The sequence below is a fragment of the Leucoraja erinacea genome, chromosome 24, assembly GCF_028641065.1.
Source record: "Leucoraja erinacea ecotype New England chromosome 24, Leri_hhj_1, whole genome shotgun sequence".
Classification (NCBI taxonomy): Eukaryota; Metazoa; Chordata; class Chondrichthyes; order Rajiformes; family Rajidae; genus Leucoraja; species Leucoraja erinaceus.
The window spans coordinates 1504629-1525757 of NC_073400.1; the positions used below are offsets into that span (position 1 = coordinate 1504629).

Consider the following 21129-nt stretch of genomic DNA (forward strand, 5'->3'; position numbering starts at 1 on the left):
CTAAAATCTTCTGCCGTTGGCTGAACTTTGCTTCCATTTTTCCCCTCTGCTCCAATTTAAATTTCAATGGATTTCTTGGAGAATAAACCTATTACCATAATAATGCATGTCAAACACCAGAAAATCCTTGTAATGCAACATGTGTGTCTAATGTATTCAGTCCCATTCTTCCCCCCCTCTTTGCTTTCTCGCCTTGAGTGCTGTTGACATTTCTGTCATATTCAATGGATGTTTACCCTTCTCATGTATAACCAGTGTAACCATCTGCGGTATGAATATATTGTACTGCCTGCACTTGGCTGTTAGTCGCAGTAACCATGGTGGCACAATATGTATCCCATCATGGGTACCGATTCCCCACCATCAAGAGGATCTACAGGAGGCGTGTGTCAAAAAGGCAGCCAGCATCATCAGAGACCCACACCACCCTGGCCACACTGCTACCATCGGGAAGAAGGTACAGGAGCCTGAAAACCATGACCTCCAGGTTCAAGGACCAGCAACTGAAGGCGGCACAGTGGTGCAGCAGTAAAGCTGCTGTTTTACAGCGCCAGACCCGGGTTCGATCCTGACTATGGGTGATGTCTGTACTGAATTTGCACGTTCTCCCTGTGACCATGTGGGTTTTCTCCAGGTGCTCCAAATTCCTCACACATTCCAAAGACTTACAGGTTTGTAGGTTAGTTGCTTCAGTAAAATTGTAAATTGTCCTTCTTGCGTGTAGGGTAGTGTTAGTGTGCAGTGATCGCAGGTCTGTGCAGACTCGGTGGATCGAAGAGCCTGAATCTGCGCTGTATCTCTAAACTAAGCTAAACTAAAACTATCAGGCTCTTGAACACTGACTAACCTCAGCAACTATGATCTTCTGTGGACTCAGGTTGCACTACAGTTTTTGCACTATGATAGTTACCTGGTTTTATGGTTATTAATCAATTGTATTATTGATTATTGTATCTTTGTCTGGGTGTTCATCAAAGGGGTCACAGCTTAAGGATAAGGGGAAAATCCTTTAAAACCGAGATGAGAAGAAATGTTTTCACACAAAGAGTGGTGAATCTCTGGAACTCTCTGCCGCAGAGGGTAGTCGAGGCCAGTTCATTGGCTATATTTAAGAGGGAGTTACATGTGGCCCTTGTGGCTGGGGGGATCAGGGGGTATGGAGAGAAGGCAGGTACGGGATACTGAGTTGGATGATCAGCCATGATCATATTGAATGGCGGTGCAGGCTCGAAGGGCCGAATGGCCTACTCCTGCACCTAATTTCTATGTTTCTATGTTTCTATGTGTTTGTGTGTTTACTGGCCCGTGTTGAGTTACTGAAGTACGAATGTCATTGATCCATTGATGTTACATATGACAATGAAACACTTGACTCCTGTGTAGGAAGGAACTGCAGATGCTAGTTTACATCGAAGTTAGACACAAAACGCTGGAGTAATTCAGCGGGTCAGGCAGCATCTCTGTAGAAAAGGAATAGGTGATGTTTCGGGTCGAGGCACTTCATCTCTTGACAGATAAACAGGGTCTGATTAGGAACAGTCAACATGGATTTGTGCCTGGATGGCCATGTTTGACTAATCTTCTTGAATTATTTGAAGAGGTTACTAGGGAAATTGACGAGGGTAAAGCAGTGGATGTTGTCTATATGGACTTTAGTAAGGCCTTTGACAAGGTTCCTCATGGAAGGTTGGTTAAAAAGGTTCAACTGTTGGGTATAAATTCCGGAATAGCAAGATGGATTCAACAGTGGCTGAATGGGAGAAGCCAGAGGGTAATGGTGGATGGCTGTTTATCGGGTTGGAGGCAGGTGACTAGTGGGATGCCTCAGGGATCTGTGTTGGGTCCTTTGTTGTTTGTCATGTACATCAATGATCTGGATGAAGGGGTGGTAAATTGGATTAGTAAGTATGCAGATGATACCAAGATAGGGGGTGTTGTGGATAATGAAGAGGATTTCCAAAGTCTACAGAGTGATTTAGGCCATTTGGAAAAATGGGCTGAAAGATGGCAGATGGAGTTTAATGCTGATAAATGTGAGGTGCTACACCTTGGCAGGACAAATCAAAATAGGACGTACATGATAAATGGTAGGGAATTGAAGAATACAGTTGAACAGAGGGATCTGGGAATAACAGTGCATAGTTCCTTGAAGGTGGAATCTCATATAGATAGGGTGGTAAAGAAAGCTTTTGGTATGCTAGCCTTTATAAATCAGAACATTGAGTATAGAAGCTGGGATGTAATGTTAAAATTGTACAAGGCATTGGTGAGACCAAATCTGGAGTATGGTGTACTATTTTGGTTGACCAATTATAGGAAGGATGTCAACAAAATAGAGAGAGTACAGAGGAGATTTACTAGAATGTTGCCTGGGTTTCAACAACTAAGTTACAGAGATAGGTTGAATAAGTTAGGTCTTTATTCTCTGGAGCGCAGATGGTTAAGGGGGGGACTTGATAGAGGTCTTTAAAATGATGAGAGGGATAGACAGAGTTGATGTGGACAAGCTTTTCCCTTTGGAATAGGGAAGATTCAAACAAGAGGACATGACTTCAGAATTAAGGGACAGAAGTTTAGGGGTAACATGAGGGGGAACTTCGTTACTCAGAGAGTGGTAGCGGTGTGGAATGAGCTTCCAGTGGAAGTGGTGGCGGCAGGTTCGTTGGTATCATTTAAAAATAAATTGGATAGGCATATGGATGAATCTCTGGAACTCTCTGCCGCAGAGGGTAGTCGAGGCCAGTTCATTGGCTATATTTAAGGGTGAAGTTAGATGTGGCCCTTGTGGCTAAGGGGATCAGAGGGTATGGAGAGAAGGCAGGTACGGGATACTGAGTTGGATGATCAGCCATGATCATATTGAATGGCGGTGCAGGCTCGAAGGGCCGAATGGCCTACTCCTGCACCTAATTTCTATGTTTCAATGTTGCTATGATGAGAAGGGAATGGAGGGTTATGGTACGGGTGCAGGCAGGTGGGACTAAGGGAAAAAAGTTGTTCGGCACGGACTTGTAGGGCTGAGATGGCCTGTTTCCGTGCTGTAATTATTATATGGTTATATGGTTATATGTGTTCATCAGAACTGGGAGATATCCAAGATAACTGAATAATGGATGCAGGAAATGTGAGAGTACAAGATGGAGCTATGATCAGTTGGATTACTCAGTGACATGTGAAATGCAAAAATCTGCAATATGGTTGTATGCAGATGAGATATGCTGCCGTGATTGTAGTGGACTTCACTGGATTAGTGTACAAGGCCACATTTTACATCTCTTTACTGCAGATTTCTCCCTCCAGAGGAAGTAGTTTCTCTTTGGTTACCATCGTGAACAGCTTTGATGAGTGTGAGGGGCTTTGATGATTTAATGTCACAGAAACCCAGTTGAACTGCGATACGTGGAGAGGTTGATGTCTTCCCTTCACCACCACCAAACTCACTCTTTCCACCCATTTCTCCCCGTGTCTGCTGCCTCCATTTGGCCGTCACACCCAAGACCATGCCCCTCGCAACATTTCATTACGGCCCAGACAGTCTTCAGGGGGATGGAATTAGAAATAAAATGGATGAAATGTTAGGCAGAGAGGCCAACGTTCTGTAAAAGAGTTGAGCTTTGAACAGAAGCTCAAAGAAGGCGTGGGAAGTGAGGAGTTTATGGAAGGAATGTATCACCTCTGTTTGTTCCCCTGCCTCTCTCCTGCCTTTGTCTTCCAGCCCTTTGCTGACAAACCAAACAACAAACCACATCAGTTTCCACTGAGGGTGTGTGTTGTTTAGTTCATTCACTCCAGTAAGTGGCAGCAGCTGGAGACAACACAAGCAGAGGGGGATGACACAAGGATAAATACACCTGCTCACTTTCCACTTGGTTACCGACAGGTAAAGTCATGGCCGTCCCATGACCTGGATGAGTTTGGATTCCAATGCTCTACTCACTCCGCTACCAGGAATTGTTAACTCTTTGTCTTACAAAGAAGGGACATTGAGATAAAACAACATAGTGGTGAAAGGCTTGGATAGAGTGGATGTGGAGAGGATGCTTTCACTAGTGGGAGAGTCATAGCCTCAGAATTAAAGGACGTTCCTTTAGGAAGGAGATGAGGAGGAATTTCTTTAGTCAGTGGCTGTGGTGACTCCGTGGAACTCATTGCCACTGATGGCTGTTGAGGCCAAGTCAGTGGATATTTCTAAGGCAGAGATTGACAGATTCTGGATTAGTAAGGATGTCAGGGGTTATGGGGAGAAGGCAGGAGAATGTAGTCGAGAGGGAAAGATAAATCAGCCATGATTGAATGGCGGAGTAGACTTGGTAGCCTAATTCTGTTCCTAACACTTGTGTACGTATGAACATACAGCATGGAAACAGGCCCTTCGGCCCAACTGGTCCATGCCAACCTAGATGCCTCATCAAAGCTACGCCTGTTTGCCTGCGTTTGGCCGATATCCTTCTAAACCTTGTACTATACATGAGTCTGTTTCAGTGCCAGAAGCTCTCCGCGAGTTGCCATGGTCTGGATTACTTTGCCTGTGGGGAAGGGGAAGTGGAAGAACTAGTGAGGGAGATCTTCCTGAGTGGATCGAGTCTGCACCCTCTGCTGCCGCTCCCCACACGCTGTGCCAGTGGCTGAGCCCGTTCTCCAGCAATGTGCGTGGAAATCACACACTCTGTCTGTCACAGAGAGAGCACAGAGAGAGAGAGAGAGAGCCACACTGTCTGAGAGAGCAGAGGGAGAGAGAGAGCCACACTGTCCGAGAGAGCAGAGGGAGAGAGAGAGTGACAGGGTCAGACGGGAGTGTTTGACGGGAGTGTTTGCACTAAATTCCCTCAGTTGCAACATGAAACCAGGGCCTTTCTGCTCTGCCTGAGCTGCTGGCTCTGGTAGTGCCACAGGGTGTGGGTGGGAGTGGGACCAGGGAATGTGGGTGTTGGGGGATTGAGGGGATTGAGGGGTTGCCAGGGTGCCGTGGGTGTCGACCCCCAGGCTGACTGTCATTGTCTCATTGGTGTTTCTGCATTTCTTCTGCTGTGCAAATTGTCGGCTGCGTTACTGAGTTTACAAAACAGGTCACATTTCAAAATTGGCTGTAAAATGCTGTGGGACAGCCGGAGGGAGTGAGAAATGTATTTTATTCTCACTCTTTCTCTGTCTCTTCCCCCCCCCCCTCTTTTTTCTCCCCCCCCTCCCCCCCCCTCTCCCCATCCCCCCCTCTCTCTATGACACATTTATCCCTTTTTCTAAGCCTGCCAACTTTGACACGAATCCCTCTTCACCTCCTCCCTTCTCGCTGCCTCTCTCTCCGGCTCCAGACAGACTTTCCATATCGGCACTTTACCCAAAACAAAGCGGCTAAAATTCCATTTAACTTTTAAGCGTCTCTGGGGAGCAGGTAGCCAATTTCTGTCTAAACACTAAGAGAAGAGAAGAGAGGCGGTGGTATTGGAGGGCGGGAGTGTAGCTGCAGCAGATTGCATTACATGAGTGTTTCAGCATGTGGAGCAATGAGCTTGCACTGTTTATATTGACTGTCCCGGTCCCCAGAGTCTGCCTCAGTCTCGCAATCACAGGTGCAGTGTTTCACTGAAGTAAGAAACCTGATTCCCCGCCCGACTAGAAACTACACTTAAGCATATATATGTGCTTATAAAAAGGGGTGGCATTGAAAGACTGACAAGTTTACTTTCAAAGATTGAAAACGAATCTTGCAAGTACTTAGTTTAATTTAGTTTAGAGACACAGCATGGCAACAGGCCCTTCGGCCCACCGAGTCCATGCTGACCATCGGCCCACGCATTCACACTCATTCTAAATGTGTAGGAAGGAACTGCAGTTGCTGATTTAACAGGAAGATAGACACAAAAAGCTGGAGTAACTCACAGCAACAGGCAGCATATCTGGAGAAAAGGAATTGGTGACATTTCGGGTTGAGATCCTCCTGGCAAAAACGGGAAAGCAGACTATTATCTAAATGGTGGCCGATTGGGAAAGGGGGAGATGCAGCGAGACCTGGGTGTCATGGTACACCAGTCATTGAAAGTAGGCATGCAGGTGCAACAGGCAGTAAAGAAAGCGAATGGTATGTTAGCTTTCATTGCGAAAGGATTTGAGTATAGGAGCAGGGAGGTTCTGCTGCAGTTGTACAGGGTCTTGGTGAGACCACACCTGGAGTATTGCGTACAGTTTTGGTCTCCAAATCTGAGGAAGGACATTATTGCCATAGAGGGAGTGCAGAGACGGTTCACCAGACTGATTCCTGGGATGTCAGGACTGTCTTATGAAGAAAGACTGGATAAACTTGGTTTATACTCTCTAGAATTTATAAGATTGAGAGGGGATCTTATAGAAACTGACAAAATTCTTAAAGGGTTGGACAGGCTAGATGCAGGAAGATTGTTCCCGATGTTAGGGAAGTCCAGGACAAAGGGGTCACAGCTTAAGGATAATGGGAAAATCCTTTAAAACCGAGATGAGAAGAACTTTTTTTCACACAGAGAGTGGTGAATCTCTGGAACTCTCTGCCACAGAGGGTAGTTGAGGCCAGTTCATTGGCTATATTTAAGAGGGAGTTAGATGTGGCCCTTGTGGCTAAGGGGATCAGGGGGTATGGAGAGAAGGCAGGTACGGGATACTGAGTTGGATGATCAGCCATGATCATATTGAATGGCGGTGCAGGCTCGAAGGGCCGAATGGCCTACTCCTGCACCTAATTTCTATGTTTCTATGTTTCTATGTTTCAGACTGAGAGTCAGCGGAATGAGAAGTGAGAAATATAGACAGTGATATAGAGAGATATAGACTGCAACCTCCCTCTACTGGTTAAGACCTACCCCAGTGCCAACAATGGACCATTGTGTGCTTTCCTTGATCATCATTACTTTTTTCCTACCTTTCATTTATTTGTTCTAGTTCTCTCCGTATCACCATCTATATCTCTCATTTCCATTTCCCCTGACTCTCAGTCTGAAGAAGGATCTCGACCTGAAATGTCACTTCTTCCTTTTCTCCAGAGATGCTGCCCGACCCGCTGAGTTACTCCAGCTCTTTGTGTCTATCCTCACACTAGTTCTATGTTATCCCACTTCCGTATCCACTCCCTACACACTAGGGGCAATTTACAGAGGGACAATTCACCTACAAACCAGCACATCTTTAGGATGTAAATCTAAAACTGGAACAGGCCCCTTCGGCCCATAATGTCTGTGCTGAACATGGTGCCAAGACCAACTTTTATCTGCCTGCACGTAATCCCTATCCCTCCATTCCCTGCATATCCATGTGTTGATCTAAAGTCTCTTAAACGCCACATTCGTATCTGCCTCCACCACCACCGCTAGCAGTGAGTTCCAAGCCCCCACCACCCTCTGTGTACAAAACTTGCCCCGTTCAACACCAATTATGCCCTCAATATTTGATATCTCCAACCTAGGAAAAAGGTTCTGACTGTCTACGTTATCTACAGTATTTCTTTCTTCCACATTATTCCACCTAACGTTTGCTCCATACCCGAGTTACTGCTGTTATTTCTTACACCCTGTCACCTTGTGTCCATAACTCTATTGTCAGTGATACACGATGTGTGAACGGTTAATTCTACACGGCCATCGTAGAGTCTGTCCTCACCTTCTCCATCATGGTCTGGTTTGGCTCAGCCACCAAGCACGACACCTGGAGGCTGCAGCGAATCGTCCGATCAGCTGAGAAGGTTATTGGCTGCAACCTTCCCTCCATTGATGAACTGTACGCTGCAAGGGCCACGAAGCGAGTGGGTAAGATCATCTCTGACCCCTCTCACCCTGGCCACAAGCTCTTTGAATCACTTCCCTCTGGAAGGTAACTCCGGACTGTCAAAGCTGCCACAGCCAGACATAAAAACAGCTTTTTTCCACAAGTAGTGGCTCAATAACCAAAAATCTGTAGCCTCCTTTTGCTCTGGTATTTTATTTAATTGACATGTTTAATCAATAATGTTTTATTATTAATGTTTAGTGTTTTATGTGTCATTCCTAACTGTCACTGTATGTCATGTTGTCACTTGCGGGTGGAGCACCAAGGCAAATTCCTTGGATGTAAATACTTGGCCAATAAACGCATTCTTCATTTCTTCATTCTTCACTTAAATTGAACAATGGGCATCAGATTAGAATTGCCCAGAGCTTGCAGGACAATAGGTTCCCTGAACTGAATCTGAGGTTTTCATGTCCTTGCCTATGGACATCATGGTTGCAGCAAGTAGACTTGGTGGTGTTTCACTGAGGCGTGGGACAGGTGAGGCTGTGGAGGAGTTTAGTTGAGTTTAGTTTCTTGTCACGTGTACTGAGGTACAGTGAGAATCTTTTGTTGTGTGCCAACCTCAGTGGAAAGACTATACATGATAACAATCGAGCCGTCCACAGTGTGCAGATACATTATAAATGGAATAACATTTAGTGGAAGGTAAAGTCCAGTCCGATTAAAGATAGACCGAGGATCTCCCATGTGGTAGATGGCAGTTCAGGTCCCCTCTCTGCTTGTTGATAGGAATATTCAGTTGCCTGATAACAGCCAGGAAGAAACTGTCCCTGAATGTGGAGGTGTGTGTTTTCACACTTCTGTGCCTCTTGAGGGGAGAAGAGGGAGTGTCCGGAGTGAGACTGGTCCTTGATGATGCTGCTGGCCTTGCTGAGGCAGCATGAGGTGTAGGTGGAGGCAATGGAAGGGAGGTTGGTTTGTGTGTGTGTGTGTGTGTGTGGTGTGAGGTGGTGGGGATAAGAGAAGACTGAGTGGGCATGCGGGAGTGCTGGTGTGGGCAGCGGGGAGGAGTGGGGAATGGGTGGACAATGCATTGGGAGTTGTGGCAGAGAGAGAGAGAGAGGGTGGAGGGTGTGAGGCCACGTGGGTGTGACACAACCATTGAGGATGCAACAGAATCAATATCTGAGAACGTGTCACAACATTTCCCCTTTGCTGCTGAACTGGGAACAGGGAGTGAGGAATTGTACTCTTCCATTCGACAGCCAACTGGCACAGAGTTGACAGCAATCCATTCACCAGCTCTGTTTTCCACTCATACCACTGTACGTGGGTGGCCTTGGCACACGCCAACACAGTCAAGATGTAAATATTTCTTTTCATATGGGAAGGTGATTTTAAATTCCTCGTGGATTAATAATTCTTGCAGCTCTGATCTGCTTTGACACGCAGCATAACACCAGCCTGATTCTGTTATTGAAAAATCATCTTTAATAAAAATCTAGCATTAGAGATTGCAAAAATGTTCTTTAAACCAAGTTAAGGAATTAAATGTGTGAATATACTGTTTGTATAAAATTGAAACTATAGGAATTAGACGGGTATTAAGTGCTGGGCTTTGACATAGGTTCATTGTGCTATCTGTTCACTTATGTTCAGGTTCAGGTTTTTTATTGTCATGTGTACCGAGGTACAGTGAAACACTTTGTTTCTGGAATTGCCCGAATTCCACCTGCCTAATGTGGCACTCTTACTTGACATAGATCAACACTGGATAGAAGGACATTGAGAGTCAGAACTGAGGCAGGATTGAGGCTCTTTCTTACATCGAAAGGAAATCTACAGCCATTCACACCCCTCTCAGGCCATCCAATGTCAAAGAAGAACTGTTGAGGAGCAGTTACGGTTGAAGTGGAGGAAGCCCAAATAACCGATACGGTGGCTCAGCGGTGGAGCTGCTGCCCCCTAGCGCCACGGACCCGAGTTCAATCCTAACTACTGGTGCTACCTGTACGGAGTTTGCACGTTCTCCCTGTGACTGTGTGGGTTTTTTCCGGCAACTTTGGTTTCCTCCCACATTCCAAAGACGTACAGGGGTTTTTACATTAATTGGTTTCTGTGAATTGTAAATTGTCCCTAGTGGGTAGGATAGTGTTAGAGGGTGGGGTCGCTGGTGGAGGCTGACTGGGTGGCTGAAGAGCCTGTTTCCGCTCTGTATCTGTAAAGTATAAAGTAAAAGTCTAAAGTCTAGAGCAACAAATTATCAAGTAACCTGTTGGAAAAGCGTTGGTGTACGGTAACATAACGAATCCACCTCGCCATTATTTCCCCCGCTTTAGATCAAACTACGCCATTGGATCCTTTATGCCGGGAAAGTCTGTTTGATCGCAATCCACAGGAAATGAAGATGAGGTAGCACCGTGGTAGAGTTGCTGCCTCAAAGCGCCAGAGACTAGGATTCGATCCTGACCTCAGGTACTGTCGTTGTGGAGTTCGCATGGTCTCCCTCCGGGTCCTCCTCCAGTTTCCTCCCACATCCCAAAGACATGAGAGATTGGCCCACCGTAAACTTCCCCTGTTGTGATGCAAATGTGGGATAGCATTGGACTAGTGTGAATGGGTGATCGATGGTTGGCATGGACGCAGTGGGCTGAAGGGCCTGTTTCCATGCTGTATTTCTAAAACTAAAAACCTCCCAGGACTAGTCATACACCCAAACAGTCTGAAGAAGGTAGACTAATACACAAAAATGCTGGAGAAACTCAGCGGGTGCAGCAGCATCTACGGAGCGAAGGAAATAGGCAGCGTTTCGGGCCGAAACCCTTTTTCAGACTGATGGGACCTGGCCCAAAACATAGTCCATCCATTCCCTCCACAGAAGCCACCTGACCTACTGAGATCCTTCAGCATCTTGTGTTTTGCTGAAGACTCCAGAATCTGCGTCGTCTACATTAGCAGGTGGATATCTTTGGGTAACTTTTTGTCCCTGCTTCAACCTGGGATGTCCGTTGAAACCGATGGTGATTGTCCTCCTGATCTTTCCACACATTTTTCCTCAAGCAATTCTATGGACCATTTCTCCCTTCTGCGTTCAACCAGACTGTAACAGTCTGAAGAAGGGTCCCGACCCGAAACACCCCCTTATCCATTTCCTCTATGGATGGTGTCTGACCCGCCTTGATGTCCTTACCTGTAAAAATCTCCTGAATCAAATAGCTCTTTCCCAGAATTTCAATGGCTGATATCCTTTCTCATTGGTATAATGGGCAGATCTTTCAATCTGTATTACATTGTCTTCTGCCCATGGCACCCTGCACTGTGTCCTCATTTTGGCCGGTCCCTTGACGGAATAAACAGCAAACTTTGTCACTCTGACCTTGTGCTTCCCGATAACCCAAGCATAAATGCCCTGATCCTCTCCTGACAAGAGCTGTTTCAAAATCCAGCTGAAAACATAGGCTTATTCTTTGACCTACATTCTAATCGAGAACACCTCCCTGTGGGGGACGGAGATATTTACCCTCATTTCCATTACACACCAAGGTCCTCTCAAGGACATTGTTTAATAACAGTGTCCAGTTTGCTTTTGCCTGTTTTAATTTCTCCAGATGAGTAAAGTCACACTCCATTTGCAACGTCTGAGTTCTGGGCAAAACTATTTCTCACTTTTTACTCTTAATTAGCAGCAGGCACTTTACGCCAGTCATGTTTGGTGTTCTTTGAACAAGCTCATTATCCAGCAGAAAGGTCCATTTTTATATAAACAAGAGCTTACAGTGGGGCATTAAGTCAAGTCAAGTCGGGTTTATTGCCGTATGCACATGTTTGGTGAGGTGCAGGTTCAATGAACCTCCTGCTTGCAGCAGCATCACAGACACATAGACTCAGACTACAAGCAGAAACTAACTGCGTAAATTGCACTCAATTCCTGAAAGAAGGAACACTGTGCAAAGCAACACGATAGTAGTCAGAAAATAGCAAGTGGGGAAAGATTTAATATGAACCAGAGGGTGGTGGGTGTATGGGACGAGCTGCCGGAGGGGGGGTGATGGAAACTGGTACTGTTACAATGTTTAAGAACCATTTAGACTGATACATGGATAGAAACATAGAAACATAGAAAATAGGTGCAGGAGTAGGCCATTCGGCCCTTCGAGCCTGCATCGCCATTCAATATGATCATGGCTGATCATCCAACTTAGTATCCTGTACCTGCCTTCTCTCCATACCCCCTGATACCTTTAGCCACAAGGGCCACATCTAACTCCCTCTTAAATATAGCCAATGAACAGGCCTCAACTACCTTCTGTGGCAGAGTTCCAGAGATTCACCACTCTCTGCGTGAAAGGATAGGTTTAGAGGGATATGAGACAAATGCAGGCATGTGGGACTAATGTAGGTGGGGCATGTTGGTCGGTGTGGTCAGATTGGGCAAAAGGGCCTGTTTCCACGTTGTATGATTCTATGATTCTAACACAGTTAGTTTCACGAACAAGTCAATGGCAGTGCAAGAGATGCAATATTTATAGGGATTGTCCAGTTCCCACCCCTCAGACCAGACTCGCTCAGACGGACCAGTTGTGGCCATGGTGGACCAGATAGGGACCGTAGTCTCATCCTCTGGGAAACTGACAACAAATGATCAGTCTGAACCCGTCCCCCACACATCTCCTGTAAATATTGCCGAACTTTCAAGGAATCCTTTCTAATGCCAATACATTCCCAGGGAATACTAATCTAAAGAACTACATCACATCACATGTAGAAACAGGGAACCGCAAATACTGGTTTACACCAAAGGACACAGGCAGCATCTCTGGAGGACACATGGAATGGTGACGTTTCAGGTCGGGACTGTTTCTCAGTGAATGCAGGGAGGGGGGGGGTGGAGAGGGGAGGGGAGGTGGGGGGGGGGGGGGGGGGGGGGGGGGGGGATGGGAAGAGGGGGAGGGCGGGAGGGGAGGGAGAAGGGGAGGGGCATGAGGGGGAGGGGGACAACAACTTTTTCCTCTGGGCATCAATACTTCCCCAGCAAGTCCAGGCAGAATTCACCTTCAGGGAAACTCTTTACCTCCACTGAAGACATGGGTGCGATCGTCACTGACACCACAATCCCATCCAAATATCAAACACACTTGGAGATCTTCAACTTTCTCATCAACAGACCACAATCTGTACGAAACACTTCCTCCTTGATGACCATCAGCACGGGAGCACCTCAAGGCTGCGAGCTCAGCGCCTGCTCTCCACACCGGCACCATCACGCCTGCCAACATTATACCCTGCATGACCAGCATGGTGGTGCAGCGGTAGAGTTGCTGCCTTACAATGCCAGAGACCCGGGTTCGATCCTGACTACGGGTGCTGTCTGTACGGAGTATGTACGTTCTCCCCGTGACCTGCGTGGGTTTTCTCCGAGATCTTCAGTTTCCTCCCACACTCCAAAGAAGTACAGGGTTTGTAGGTTAATTGCCTTGGCATTAATGCAAAATTATCCCTAGTGTGTGTAGGGTTGTGTTCACTGGTCGGCACAGACTCAGTGGGCCGAAGGGCCTGTTTCGGCACTGCATCTCTAAACTAAATTAATCTAAACCAGGTTGTTTGTGGTTTAATCAAAGAACAACTTCAATCGAAGACACTGAACCTGAAGATAAATTGTGCATCAATGAAGATGTCATCAAAAATACTGTCTATCCAATAGATTTGCTGAGCACAAAGAGCAAATACTATGGCAGCTCAAACTATACAGCGGTACATAGAACCGCCCACAATGTATGTGCTGAACATGACACAAGTTAAACTAATCTAATCTTTCCGCACGTGATCTGTACTCCTCCATACCCTGCATATCCATGTGTCTATCTTAAAGCCTCTTAAATCCCAAAGTCATATCTGCCTCCTCCACCAACCCTGGCAATTTATTCCAGGTACGCACCACTCTTGGTAAAAAAACTTGCCGCACACATCTCCTTTAAACTTTCCCACTCTGACCTTAAAGTTATATTCTCTAGTCTTTGACATTTCCACCTTGGGAAGGTTCTGACTGCCTAGTCCACCTATGCCTCTCATAATGTTATATGCTTGTATCAGGTCTCCTCTGGAACTCCAGAGAAAACAATTCAAATTTGTTCAACCTCTCCTTATAGCTAGTTAGGGAAGTCTAGTTTTCCAAGCCAGAATCGAAACCGGAAGACTTATTCTGATGGATGAAATAGAAGCCATCCATTTCAGGCATGCCAACTTGTAAATGATATCACTGCCAGAAATGAAGGCTTGTTGCCTCAATATGCAACTCTAACATGAAGGTCGAGAATAAAAGCAATTCTGTTGGTGTGTTTTCTTCACAGTGGGGAAGTCTTCACAGTCAGAAGCCACAGAACACAAGTTGACACAGCGTTCAAGCTCAATGAATAACTGAGAGTTTCTAAGATCGATGGTAATTGTGGAAAGTAGAATGAGTTCAAGCCAAACATGTAGTTGACAGGAACAATGAAACAGTGGTCGAATAATTTATTATGGACAAGAAAACTAATATTGAAGGATGTTCAGCCAACGACAGTATAACCGATGAAGAGTGTAGTGAACCTGAAGATATATTCAAGCAAAGTTCATGTAAGATGGACGATGTCTTATGTCAACATGGAGAACAAATAGAATTGGAGTAGTTAGACCAATCAACCAACTTGAATAAAGACTGCCTCGGAGAATTACATTCAGACTTGAAATCGTACTTGGGCATGCTATTGAAAGGAAAAGGTCTGCAGGTATTACAAGCTATAATGTCATTATCAAGTCAAGAGTGTTTTATTGTCATGTGTCCCAGATAGAACAATGACATTCTTACTTGCAACAGCACAACAGAAAGTGTAAACAGAGTACACTGTAAACAATATAATAAATGAGAAAAAGAAAGTTATGTCACATATATGTAACATATATATTGTGCATATATATATACACACAGATGCACACACACATATAATATGTGTATATGTGACTTTTTCCAGGTCGCCTCCCCCGTGGCCTAACAGCAGAAAAAAACGCAGCCTTTCTCGGAGGATTTTGCGCCCGGGGCTTCACTGGCGGGCGCAGCTGTCCAAACTCTCGTTTTTTTTCGAGCGGGCGAGCCCTAAAAACGTTGGGGAATGTTTAAAAAATCGTGAGATCAGAGATTGGGGTCTTCTCGCGTTTGAAGGCTGGCCCGCCGCAGCCGAGCAGCCTGAAGGCTGAAGCCGTGAAGCTTGCGGGCGCGCGAGCAAGTTGCACAGCTCCAGCTGGCGCGGCGTCTACAGCCCGGGATCCCTCATGGGGGACCCGGGAGAAGAAGGAGCTTCCACCGCCGGCCCGTGGCCAACTTCTACCGCGGATTTGGTGTGGACTTAACATCACCCCTAGAGGGGAGCTTCTACTGCCGGCCCTGCGGTCTGCCATGCTTCTGGCTGCGGCGGGGACTTTAAATCTCGACCGCCGGCCTGCAGCCTACACCACACTAAGGCTGGGGTCTCCGGTGAGGAAGAGCTGATCCTGGTCTGACTCTGGACTCTGGTCCCGACCACGGGGGGGAAATGGAGGAGGACTGGCCAAATTTTGTGCCTTCCACCACAGTGATGAATGCTGTGGTGGATGTTTGTGTTAAATTTTTTTTATTGTGTATTGTGTGTTCTTTATCATTGTACTGCTGCTGACAAATTCATTTCACCAGCACTTTATGTGCAATGTGACAAATAAAACTGTATTGTATTGTTGTATTGTTGTATTGTATATATTGTGCATATATATATATATAAACACAGATGCACACACACACACACACACACATATTATATGCGACACACACACACACACACATCTAGACTATTACTAAAAGTTGCATCTTGACCACTTCCTGTCCACGTTGTAAATATATGTTAGAAAAAACTCTATCCCCCTCCCGCACACCCCCCTTCCCCACTATCCCCTTTTTCGCCCCCCTTCCCACCCCCACCCCCCCTCACAATTGTATCAGCCTCCACCACCAGGCACCCACATCCCCTTTGTGTAAAATACGTCCCACACATCTCCTTTAAACATATGCTAAAATGGCCAAGAGATTGCTGGGGATAGATCATCAACTCTGTAATTAGGGTGATGTAGTTATAGCCACAAGTACTGAAGAAGGTATTCATCAAATAACAGGTGCTTCTGAGAGGCAATGAGATGAAGACAGTAATAAACTTAAACAAAACAGGTGGCAGATGATTAGAGACAAGCAGTTTAGGTAAGACTAAAATTAGATGCAAATTAATTGCAAATCAAACAAAAGATACAAATAATGGTGAGGAATCGGGCATGGGATAATGTAACGCTAGCTTTTTGCCAACAGCACTGATACATCAGATATCGAGTGGAAAGATAACAAATTGAATCGGGGCAAAGGAACCAGCACGTAAGTTTGTAAGAATAGTTTGGGAAGAGTGTCTTGCTTAGATCACCATTGTACAAAGCAGACAATGGAATGAGGTAAACAGCAGAAATAAAAACCTCTAGATGCTGGTTAATACATGAAAAGACACAAAGTACTGGAGTAACTCAGCAGGTCAGGCAGCACCCTTTAAGAAAGCGAATGGTATGTTAGCATTCATAGCAAAAGGATTTTGAGTATAGGAGCAGGGAGGTTCTACTGCAGTTGTACAGGGTCTTGGTGAGACCACACCTGGAGTATTGCGTACAGTTTTGGTCTCGTAATCTGAGGAAAGACATTCTTGCCATAGAGGGAATGCAGAGAAGGTTCACCAGACTGATTCCTGGGATGTCAGGACTTTCATATGAAGAAAGACTGGATAGACTCGGTTTGTACTCGCTAGAATTTAGAAGATTGAGGGGGGATCTTATAGAAACGTACAAAATTCTTAAGGGGTTGGACAGGCTAGATGCAGGAAGATTGTTCCCGATATTGGGGAAGTCCAGAACAAGGGGTCACAGATTAAGGATAAGGGGAAAGTCTTTTAGGACCAAGATGAGAAAAACATTTTTCACACAGAGAGTGGTGAGTCTGTGGAACTCTCTGCCACAGAAGGTAGTTGAGGACAGTTCATTGGCTATATTTAAGAGGGAGTTAGATGTGGCCCCTGTGGCTAAAGGGATCAGGGGGTATGGAGAGAAGGCAGGTACAGGATACTGAGTTGGATGAGCAGCCATGATCATATTAAATGGCGGTGCAGGCTCGAAGGGCCGAATGGCCTACTCCTGCACCTATTTTCTATGTTTCTATGTTTCCATGTTTATCAGACCTTCTCTGGAGAACATACTGTAGGCAGGTGATGTTTCAGGTCGAGACCATTCTTCAGACTGCCTGAAAATGGGTCTCAACCCAAAATATCACCTCTCTATGTTCTCCAGGGATGATACTTGACCGATTGAGTTACTCCAGCACTTAGCATCCTTTAATGAAATGTGTATGATGCTCTGAATTATGGATTGGGAAAAACAATTGGTGATGCAGTTGTTGAGAATCTGTTTTTAGAATCATATTTGAACTGTGTACATTGACAAAAATGAGAACAACTATGTTGAGATTGAGAGAGCAGCAATTGGGATTATTGAGAGGGGGCAATATGTCTTGTTCATCCTTGTAGGGTCCACGTCTACCTTGATCATAGACCATTAGTCCCGGTGACCAATTCTTGTTCCATAGGTGATAAAACTGATATCGGCTGTGTGGAGAAAGCAAAGGGTTACGTGAGTGAATGTAGAAGCTCCAAACAAAATGCTTTTGCTGATATTTAATCATCAAGCACTCACGCTAATTGAAAATAGTCGAGGATGATTTTCCAGTTATGGCAATGAGGACAGTTAATAAAAATCAAAAAGTTGTTTTAAAGTAAATAAATGAAAAGATTTTAAAAGGATGAGCCAACTTGACAAATATTTAGATGTAGAAATGAGATATCTAAACCAGTGTTGGCGTTATTCTGGGAAAGAAAATGAATAAAATGAGGACACAGGGTTGTTGCCAAATGTACTGAGAGGAAACAGACTTTAGAAAAGCTTCAAAATATACATTCTGGTACGTGGTGAGCATGAAAGCACTTTTTGTTTTTACAAAGTTTTGTTTATTGGCTGGCGTTAGATAAAAATCTTGAAGATTAAGTGGTTGAGAATATTAGCAGTCAGAAATTGGAGTCAAATCAACAAAGACACCTTTACATTGGATTTGAAATCCATTCCAAAGGGCACACACTCATGTAATAAAAAACTGCAGATGCTGATTTCTACCATAGATAGACATAAAGTGTTGGAGTAAATCAACAGGTCAGGCAGTATCTCTGGAGAACATGACTAGGTGAAGTTTCGGGTCGGGACCCTTTTCAGTCTGATGAGTTTGAAGAAGGGTCCCGCCGCAAAACGTCACCTATTCATATTCTCCAGTGAAGCTGCTTTACCTGCTGAGTTACTGCAACACTTTTTGCCGATCTTTGGTACATGCACATGGCTGTGAGAGGGAATTGATGACTTCATAGTGCTCAAAGATGAATGGTATGTTAGCTTTCATTGTGAAAGGATTTGAGTATAGGAGCAGGGAGGTTCTACTGCAGTTGTACAGGGTCTTGGTGAGACCACACCTGGAGTATTGCGTACAGTTTTGGTTTCCAAATCTGAGAAAGGACATTATTGCCATAGAGGGAGTGCAGAGAAGGTTCACCAGACTGATTCCTGGGATGTCAGGACTGTCTTATGAAGAAAGACTGGATAGACTTGGTTTATACTCTCTAGAATTTAGGAGATTGAGAGGGGACCTTATAGAAACTTACAAAATTCTTAAGGGGTTGGACAGGCTAGATGCAGGAAGATTGTTCCCGATGTTAGGGAAGTCCAGGACAAGGGGTCACAGCTTAAGGATAAGGGGGAAATCCTTTAAAACCGAGATGAGAAGAACTTTTTTCACACAGAGAGTGGTGAATCTCTGGAACTCTCTGCCACAGAGGATAGTTGAGGCCAGTTCATTGGCTATATTTAAGAGGAAGTTAGATGTGGCCCTTGTGGCTAAGGGGATCAGGGGGTATGGAGAGAAGGCAGGTACGGGATACTGAGTTGGATGATCAGCCATGATCATATTGAATGGCGGTGCAGGCTCGAAGGGCCGAATGGCCTACTCCTGCACCTAATTTCTATGTTTCTATGAAGCTACTTGAAGTGGAATAGTTAAGGGCCTATCCCACTGCTGGGACATAATTTGCGAGTTTAGAAGAGTTTGCCCTCGACTCATACTCGCAGCATGGTCGACATGAGGTCACAGGAGGTCTTTGTAACTCTCCTTCATGCTCGAGAGTAGTCCCTGCGTACTCGAGGCCTCAGTTTGGTCGAGGCATTTTTTTAGCATGCTGAAAAATTTTCAAAAAGGTCGCCATGGAAAAAAAAAAACGATATTTTTTTTACTCGTAGGTTTAGTCGAAGTAGGTCGTAGTAGGTCAGCATGTTATTCGTAGGTAATCGAGGGTAGTTGAAGGTAATCAAAAGTAGTCGTAGATAGTGTTAGTATAGTCGAAGGTGGTGTCATCACTCTCCACTATTCAGTGTCGAATTTTCCCAAAGCTAGTTGAAGCTAGTCTTCAACATCAGTCTGCTTTCATCAGACCAGAGAATCTTGTTTCTCATGCCTTTTGGCAAAACTCCAAGCATGCTGTCATGTGCCTTTTACTGAGGAGTGGCTTCCATCTGGCCACTCTACCATAAAGGCCTGATTGGTGGAGTGCTGCAGATATAGTTGTCCTTCTGGAAGGTTCTCCCATCTCCACAGTGGAACTTTGGAGCTCTGTCAGAGTAACCATCGGATTCTTGGTCACCTCTCTGACCAAGGTCCTTCTCCCCCGATTGCTCAGTTTGGCCGGGCGGCCAGCTCTATGAAGAGTCCTGGTGGTTCCAAAGTTCTTCCATTTAAGAATGACGGAGGCCACTGTGCTCTTCGGGTCCTGCAATGCTGCAGAAATTGTTTTATATCCTTCCCCAGATCTATGTCTCGGCACAATCCTGTCTCGGAGGTCTACGGACAATTCCTTCGTCTTCATGGCTTGGTTTTTGCTCTGACATGCACTGTCAACTGTGGGACCTTATATAGACAGGTGTGTGCCTTTCTAAATCATGTCCAATCGATTTAATTTACCACTGGTGGACTCCAATCAAGTTGTAGAAACATCTCAAGGATAATCAATGGAAACAGGATGAACCTAAGCTCAATTTTGAGTGTCATAGCAAAGGGTCTGAATACTTATGTAAATGTGATATTTCTGTTATTTCTTTTCAATTACTTTGCAAACATTTCTCAACACCTGTTTTCACACTTCTTCATTCTGGGGGATTGTGTGCAGATTGATGATAAAAAATGAATGTAATCCATTTTAGAATAAGGCTGTAACGGAACAAAATGGGGCAAAAGTGAAGTGGTGTGAATACTTTCTGAGTGCACCTTTATTAAATCTCCCCGGAGCCTCCAAAGCTCCAGAGAAAACAAATAGATCGGGTATACACAAAAAAGCTGGAGAAACTCAGCGGGTGCAGCAGCATCTATGGAGCGAAGGAAATAGGCAACGTTTCGGGCCGAAACCTAGATCGGGTAGATGCACAGTCTCTTGCCTCGAGTAGGGGAAGCGGGGACTAGAGAAAACAAAGTTTCTCCAACCTCTCCTTATAGCTAACACTCTCTAATTCTGAACGGTGTGAATGGGAAACTTTTAAGTCGGAAATAAAACCAAAAGGCCCAAGTCATAGCATTGAACAATTCAAACTAGAGGATAGTTTGCAAGCTAACATGACTGCCACTCGTAAATGTGGGGTGTGGGAATGGAAGTGTTGGGACAAAGCTGTATCTTGTATTAAGCTGGAGCTGAACCTTCAACAGAGCAACATGAGTGGTGTGTGGAGCAATATGAAGATCATTACAGGCTACAAGAAGACTAGTTGCCTGGGGAGGGAAAGCAATCAGGACTAGGCCAACAAGCTAAATCTGTTTTTTAATAGATTTGAACAGCAGATGCAAATGGTTACTGGGATACATAAAGGTCTATCGTACAGTATTGTATCGTATGGAAGTCGGAAATAAAGTCCAAAGTGCAAATGTAAATGACTTAACTGCAGCAAGAGATACATTGAAGAATGTGAGGAGTTATGTAATTTCAGCTGCATTCCAGAAACAGCCCAGTGAAAACCATCGAAAAAACACCCAGAAAGAACACACGACTCCATTGAAACAAATCTAGCACTAATACCTTCCTAAAGTCAACGGCAGTAACATTCCTTTAAATAGATCAAAGTCACTCAGAAAATCTGTGAAGAGGTTAAAATAGTAACTCATATGAATCACTCTTTCTTTCTGTAAAGGCCATAGCAACAAAGCGCATCTAAATAGAGTCATAGTCATAGAATGTG

At 45.0% G+C, this 21129-nt stretch overlaps 1 long non-coding RNA gene across 1 annotated transcript; it reads left to right on the plus strand.

Annotated features, from left to right (window-relative positions):
* The first annotated feature begins 7252 nt into the window (after positions 1 to 7252).
* Positions 7253 to 14698, plus strand: LOC129709009 (uncharacterized). The gene is made up of 3 exons (XR_008725438.1): positions 7253 to 7766; positions 10068 to 10203; positions 14076 to 14698. It is a non-coding gene; the product is annotated as an uncharacterized LOC129709009 (long non-coding RNA).
* The last annotated feature ends 6431 nt before the right edge of the window (positions 14699 to 21129 follow it).